At 25.3% G+C, this 8,128-nt stretch overlaps 1 long non-coding RNA gene across 1 annotated transcript; it reads left to right on the top strand.

Moving 5' to 3' along the window:
* Nucleotides 1-442: 442 nt before the first annotated feature.
* Nucleotides 443-1,100, top strand: LOC142224511 (uncharacterized). The gene is made up of 3 exons (XR_012719165.1): nt 443-555; nt 632-798; nt 895-1,100. It is a non-coding gene; the product is annotated as an uncharacterized LOC142224511 (long non-coding RNA).
* The last annotated feature ends 7,028 nt before the right edge of the window (nt 1,101-8,128 follow it).

The following is an 8,128-nucleotide window of genomic DNA, read 5'->3' as shown; positions in this document are numbered from 1 at the left end:
ACACATGTGATTGATCCAATCACTTTTGTGATTGAAATTGAATAATTTTGAGCAATGGAAAAAGCGAAAAGAGAGCAAGAGAATGGGTACTTATTCAACAATGTATGATGGAGAGATCAGTCTGTAGAAGTAACTTGTAACGAACTGTTGCGTTTTTGTTTTCGCGTAAATTGAAAAACATGATTGGCGACATTCTGTCTGCTGCATTGAAAATGTGTACATAAATATTTTGAATGCAACAACAAATCATAGCAAAGGGTTGAAATAAATAAAGTGTGCAACAACAAATGGCCACGTGGTAAAGGTTTGAAAAAATATATGAGAGAACGCATTTGAAATTACCTGTGTTTGTGATTTGTGGTATTGTAAAAATGGAAAACAATCTACGTTTATTGAAGGTAAGAAATTGTGAAATGTGAATACCGTTTTCCATTGAAGCCTGTTTACATTAAACGGACTAAAATAATATATTTTTTATTCATTTCTTTTAGTAACCAATTTTATTTCGTGAAATTGACCAATCAATCCCATCAACTCCATCATTTTATCAAATATGTAAGAATATGTTTGCAACAAAAAGGTGGGTACCGTATTGATCTTTTAAAATTATAATTTTTTTTTTCACTCCTAGTTTTCTTAAAACCAAGAGCGGTATGGGTTTGTTGGAAGATTCACCTTGAAGTTGCGAAGTGGCGTTGGCATTAAATTGTATTTTTGTTTTACCTGCCTTTTTCAGTTTGAACCCAAGTAGAGAGCAGTATATCTGATATATAAACTAATGAGCTGAATTATGTAATGGTAAAAAAGTTCTTTCTTTTGGATTTAAAAATATGAAAAATATCCGAAAATAATAAAAATATGTATTTCCCATTTATATATTTTTTCTATTTTTAGAATTTGCAAAGTATCATCAATATAATACCAAATATTACATTGCTTTCCCATTATTTTTGTCTATGATTGGTTCAAATTTTAATAGACGATTTCAATGTGCGGAAATTTTGGAAAGGAATTGTTACTAAAATTAAATTACCGAGCTCCTTAATACACCTTTTTATGCTAAAAGACTACAACTGCAAAAGAAGATTATAAATCTGCAACCTGGAACTAAGTATTGAACTTGATATTCTATGCAGGTAATGTTTAACAAAATTAACTTTTAATTTAACAAAATTAAATTCGAATTATCCTGTTTACTTTCAGAAAAACTAATTTAGCTTCATTTAGCTTGATTTATTGGAAATCTAGGCGCATCTACATATTAGAAGGACCATGCTAACATGGTTATTATTATAAGGAAGATAATGATTTATATAATTTATGTAATTGTATTTGTAAGTTATGTTAGAACAAACCACAAATGACAAGAACCAAATTTATTTGTCTATTGTATAATTAAAAAATAATAAAATATTAAATATGTTTTATAAGAAACACATATTTTCTTTTATTTCAAATAAAATTAAATACGATTTTGGGGTCGCAATATATAAATTTTTTGATTGAAATTTATAGCCAATTTCAATTAATTATTTAATTGAATGAATCAAATAGTAGATTGATTTTTGTCGCGAAATTAATTAAAATTTTAATTGATTGAATTAAAACTGTGATTGAATTTTATGTTAAAAATCAATCACACAATTAATTGATCCCGAGACAAAAGTCAATTAAATTTTTAATTGAAAATCGTGTTGGTTTTCAATCAAAATGGGTGATTGATACTATCATTTTCGTGATTGAAGACATTTCAATTAAAAAAATGATTGAATCCGCGATTTTCGTGATTGAAATCAAAAAAAAATTTTTTGTGTGTAGGATTTTAGAAACAAAGCAAAATAAATAAAATTTCGTTACGTAATGTAAAAATTGCATATAACGAAAAAAGGAGAACGGCAAATTTTTCATAAAAACTAAAACACAAATTATTTTTATTATATTTGTGGAAGTTTATTTTATTTTTTGCTTTATAGCATTTGAGAATATATTAACGGAGTGTAATATACATGTTTTTGAGAATTTGTGGATTTGTTTGGTTGTAGCGACATTTGACATGCTCTATAGAAAAATAAACAAGTTTACCACGGTTGCCACTCGTGCCAAAAATTAAAAAGTAATCTATCAAAATTTGAAGAAAATTACAATTTTAATTTGAAGTTTTTTTATCAAATTTTTATGGCTAGTTTAAAAATAGGAAACAATTTTTGAAATAAATAAGTCGAATTTAAATGTTACTTATATCTGATCGTAGGGAATAACGCGGAAAGCAAAATTTTGAAAGAAATTGAATTTTGTCATAATTATATTTTTTTTTATTAAAATTTTATTTTTATACAAAATTTTGTCAACATTTTATTTCAATAGAAAATTTTGTCAAAGTTTTATTTCTATAGAAAATTTTGTCAACATTTTATTTCTATAGACATTTTTTTAAAAATTTTATTTCTATAGAAAATTTTGTCACAATTTTATTTCTGAAGAAAATTTTGTCAAAATTTTATTTCTGTAGAAAATTTTGTCAAAATTTTATTTCTATAGAAAATTTTGTCAGCATTTTATTTCTATAGAAAAGTTGTCAGCATTTTATTTCTATAGAAAATTTTATCAAAATTTTATTTCTATAGAACATTTTGTCAACATTTTATTTCTAAAGAAAATGTTGTCAGCATTTTATTTCTATAGAAAACGTTGTCAGCATTTTATTTCTATAGAAAATTTTATCAACATTTTATTTCTATAGAAAATTTTGTCAACATTTTATTTCTAGAAAATTTTGTCAGCATTTTATTTCTATAGAAAATGTTGTCAGCATTTTATTTCTATAGAATATTTTATCAAAATTTTATTCCTATAGAAAAATTTGTTAACATTTTATATCTATAGAGAACTTCGTCAGAATATTATTTCTATCAAATATTGAAGTACTTCTTAGTTGGAGAATATTTTGTCAACAATTTATTTCTGTAGAAAATTTTGTCAAAATTTTATTTCTGTAGAAAATTTTGTCAAAATTTTATTTCTATAGAAAATTTTGTCAGCATTTTATTTCTAAAGAAAATTTTGTCAGCATTTTATTTCTATAGAAAACGTTGTCAGCATTTTATTTCTATAGAAAATTTTATCAACATTTTATTTCTATAGAAAATTTTGTCAACATTTTATTTCTATAGATAATTTTGTCAGCATTTTATTTCTAAAGAAAATTTTGTCAACATTTTATTTCTATAGAAAACGTTGTCAGCATTTTATTTCTATAGAAAATTTTATCAAAATTTTATTTCTATAGAAAATTTTGTCAACATTTTATTTCTATAGAAAATTTTGTCAGCATTTTATTTCTATAGAAAATGTTGTCAGCATTTTATTTCTATAGAATATTTTATCAAAATTTTATTCCTATAGAAAAATTTGTTAACATTTTATATCTATAGAGAACTTCGTCGGAATATTATTTCTATCAAATATTGAAGTACTTCTTAGTTGGAGAATATTTTGTCAAAATTTTATTTATATAGAAAATTTTGTCAAAATTTTATTTCTGTAGAAAATTTTGTCAAAATTTTATTTCTGTAGAAAATTTTGTCAAAATTTTATTTCTATAGACAATTTTGTCAGCATTTTATTTCTATAGAAAATGTTGTCAGCATTTTATTTCTATAGAAAATTTTATCAAAATTTTAGTTCTATTGAAAATTTTGTCAACATTTTATTTCTAAAGAAAATTTTGTCAGCATTTTATTTCTATAGAAAACGTTGTCAGCATTTTATTTCTATAGAAAATTTTGTCAACATTTTATTTCTATAGAAATGTTGCCAACATTTTATTTCTATAGAAAATTTTGTCAGCATTTTATTTCTATAGAAAATGTTGTCAGCATTTTATTTCTATAGAATATTTTAACAAAATTTTATTCCTATAGAAAATTTTGTTAACATTTTATATCTATAGAGAACTTCGTCAGAATATTATTTCTATCAAATATTGAAGTACTTCTTAGTTGGAGAATATTTTGTCAAAATTTTATTTCTCTAGAAAATTTTGCAAAATTTTATTTCTATAGAAAATGTTGTCACCATTTTATTTCTATAGAAAATTTTATTTTTATAGAAAATTTTGTCAACATTTTATTTCTATAGAAAATTTTGTCAAAATTGTTTTTCTGTAGACAATTTTGTGAACATTTTATTTCTGAAGAAAATTTTGGCAAAATTTTATTCCTATGGAAAATTTTATCAAAATGTTATTTCTATGGAAAGTTCGTTATGTACATTTAACTGGAGAGGAAAATTTTGCAAAATCTATATCAAGAGTTTCATCAATCATCCAAACAAAATAAAAACGAACATGTTTTGTAGCTAGTTCATATGGAATCTCTGTTAAACCTGATTGAGTGAACTTTGCACCTCCAGAGACTATAGAAGTCAAACCTGGAGTTCGGTTTACAGGCATACAATTAGGAAGTAACGCTTTGATTTTAAATCTAAATTCTGCAGATTTTTACCCGCATTATTCACATGGGTACGAGAAGTCAAATCTGGAAATGGCTATAGAAACTTTTTCCAAAATCTTATTTCCATAGAAAATTTTGACATAATTTTGTTTCTATAGAAGGTTAGGTTAGGTGGCAGCCCGATGTCAGGCTCACTTAGGCCGTTTTCGTTTCGCAAAAAATATGTTGCCCTGGTGTTACACTACTTTCTCCCTCAATGTATTTTCGCTCAAATAATAGTGTCATTCCAAAGTCACTGTTAATTTATAATATTGAGAGGGATACAGGATCCCAAATCTATGACAGTGTCCTTTGTATTTGGCAATCAATTTCGAGAATGTTGCACCTTTTTTCCAATCGAAATCCCCATTAGACTATTCAGTCCATTGTGATACCACATTGGTGAACTTTTCACTTATCATTATATATAAAGTCACCAGCATTACTGAGGTGGGATAATCCACCTCTGAAAAACTTTTTGGTGTTCGGTGGAAGGAATCGAACCCACGACCTTGTGCATGCAAGGCGGACATGCTAACCATTGCACCACGGTGGCACCCTGTTTCTATAGAACATTTTGCCAATTTTTTTTTTTTCAATAGAAACTTTTTTTATAAAAACATTTTCTTAAAATATTATTTCTATCATAAATTTTCTCAAAATTTTATTGCTATCGAAAATTTTTTCAATATTTTATTTTTATAGAAAATTTTTTCAAAATTTTATTTCTATAGAACATTTTTCAAAAATTTTATTTCTATCGAAAATTTTATCAAAATTTTATTTCTGAAGAACATTTTGGAAAAAATTTTATTTCTAATGAAATTTTTTTTTTTTTTTAATTTTATTTCTAAAGAAAATTTTGGCAAAAATTCGTATAGAAAATTTTGTGAAAATTTTATTGAAAATGTTGTTGAAATTTTATTTTTATACAAAATTTTGTCAAAATTTGATTTCGATGGAAAAATTTTTTTAAATTTTATTTTTATACAGAATTTTGTCAAAATTTTATTTCTATAGAAAATTTTATTTCTATAGAAATTTTTGTCAAAATTTTATTTCTATAGAAAATTCTAGCAAAATTTTATTTCTATAGAAAATTTTGTAAACATTTTATTTCTATAGAGAACATCGTCAAAATAGTATTTCTTGGAAAAACTTTGTCAACATTTTATTTCTATGAAATATTGAAATACTTCTTAGTTGGAGAATATTTTGTCAAAATTTTATTTCTTCCGAAAATTTTGTCAAAATTTTATTTCTACAAAAAAAATTGTCAAAATTTTATTTCTATAGAAAATTTTGTAAATTTTTTTTTTTATATTTTGTAAAAATTTTATTTCTATAGAAAATTTTGTAAAAATTTTTTTTCTATAGAAAATTTTGTCAAAATTGATTGATCGTTGAATTTCGTATTTCTAGGTGATAGGTTCTTGGGGCGTTTCGGTACGGAGATGTGAGCAAAAAAAGTTCCCTTCATAACACGGTAGAATTTTTGGAGAATTTTCAATGAATTTTCGTAATAAATTTAAGAATACATATTTTTTATTTTTCCAAAATCTTATTTCCATAGAAAATTTTGACATAATTTTGTTTCTATAGAAGGTTAGGTTAGGTGGCAGCCCGATGTCAGGCTCACTTAGGCCGTTTTCGTTTCGCAAAAAATATGTTGCCCTGGTGTTACACTACTTTTTCCCTCAATGTATTTTCGCTCAAATAATAGTGTCATTCCAAAGTCACTGTTAATATATAATATTGAGAGGGATACAGGATCCCAAATCTATGACAGTGTCCTTTGTATTTGGCAATCAATTTCGAGAATGTTGCACCTTTTTTCCAATCGAAATCCCCATTAGACTATTCAGTCCATTGTGATACCACATTGGTGAACTTTTCACTTATCATTATATATAAAGTCACCAGCATTACTGAGGTGGGATAATCCACCTCTGAAAAACTTTTTGGTGTTCGGTGGAAGGAATCGAACCCACGACCTTGTGCATGCAAGGCGGACATGCTAACCATTGCACCACGGTGGCACCCTGTTTCTATAGAACATTTTGCCAATTTTTTTTTTTTCAATAGAAACTTTTTTTATAAAAACATTTTCTTAAAATATTATTTCTATCATAAATTTTCTCAAAATTTTATTGCTATCGAAAATTTTTTCAATATTTTATTTTTATAGAAAATTTTTTCAAAATTTTATTTTTATAGAACATTTTTCAAAAATTTTATTTCTATCGAAAATTTTATCAAAATTTTATTTCTGAAGAACATTTTGGAAAAAATTTTATTTCTAATGAAATTTTTTTTTTTTTTAATTTTATTTCTAAAGAAAATTTTGGCAAAAATTCGTATAGAAAATTTTGTGAAAATTTTATTGAAAATGTTGTTGAAATTTTATTTTTATACAAAATTTTGTCAAAATTTGATTTCGATGGAAAAATTTTTTTAAATTTTATTTTTATACAGAATTTTGTCAAAATTTTATTTCTATAGAAAATTTTATTTCTATAGAAATTTTTGTCAAAATTTTATTTCTATAGAAAATTCTAGCAAAATTTTATTTCTATAGAAAATTTTGTAAACATTTTATTTCTATAGAGAACATCGTCAAAATAGTATTTCTTGGAAAAACTTTGTCAACATTTTATTTCTATGAAATATTGAAATACTTCTTAGTTGGAGAATATTTTGTCAAAATTTTATTTCTTCCGAAAATTTTGTCAAAATTTTATTTCTACAAAAAAAATTGTCAAAATTTTATTTCTATAGAAAATTTTGTAAATTTTTTTTTTTTTAATTTTGTAAAAATTTTATTTCTATAGAAAATTTTGTAAAAATTTTTTTTCTATAGAAAATTTTGTCAAAATTGATTGATCGTTGAATTTCGTATTTCTAGGTGATAGGTTCTTGGGGCGTTTCGGTACGGAGATGTGAGCAAAAAAAGTTCCCTTCATAACACGGTAGAATTTTTGGAGAATTTTCAATGAATTTTCGTAATAAATTTAAGAATACATATTTTTTATTTTATTTTTAAATACAATTGCGTTGCTTATAATCTATAGCTGCATTGGCAAACTGTTTCAAAGACGCACTGTGTGTATCAAAAATTGTCTTTCAGATGTCAACCATGTATACCTTTGGTGTATAATTCTGAGGCCTCTATTTCATCTTCCAAACGTCAGTCTATTATAAAGGTCTTCTGGTTCCTTAATATAAATAATTTTATGTAATAACAATACACATTTAAAATAAATAAGTTTTTCATATATAGACAAATTAGTTTTTGGAGGATTTTCATCGAAATTTTGATATTTTTGGGTTATTGCCAAGGAACTTACTTTTAGCTTTATGACCGTTGAATTCAAAGTGTCATGGCTTTAATCCCATCAAAAACTTTTTCAGTGGCATTTCTGAGAGTTTCACTCGGATGAAATTTGCACCTCCCAGAGGAACCGCAAGCCAAATTTGGGGACAAATATGGCTCGACCGGGAGCCAACGCAATGGTTAGGTTAGGTTAAGTGGTAGCTCTATGGGAAATGGATCAACCACAGGTCCGGTACAGGACTAGTCCCTGGTGTGTATGGACCAGTTCAAGTTCTTTAACATGGGTTTGTCATTGACGGGGTAA

The sequence above is a fragment of the Haematobia irritans genome, chromosome 2, assembly GCF_050003625.1.
Source record: "Haematobia irritans isolate KBUSLIRL chromosome 2, ASM5000362v1, whole genome shotgun sequence".
NCBI classification, from domain to species: domain Eukaryota; kingdom Metazoa; phylum Arthropoda; class Insecta; order Diptera; family Muscidae; genus Haematobia; species Haematobia irritans.
The sequence above is the reverse complement of the archived record's forward strand: the minus strand, read 5'-3'. Positions and strand labels throughout refer to the sequence as shown.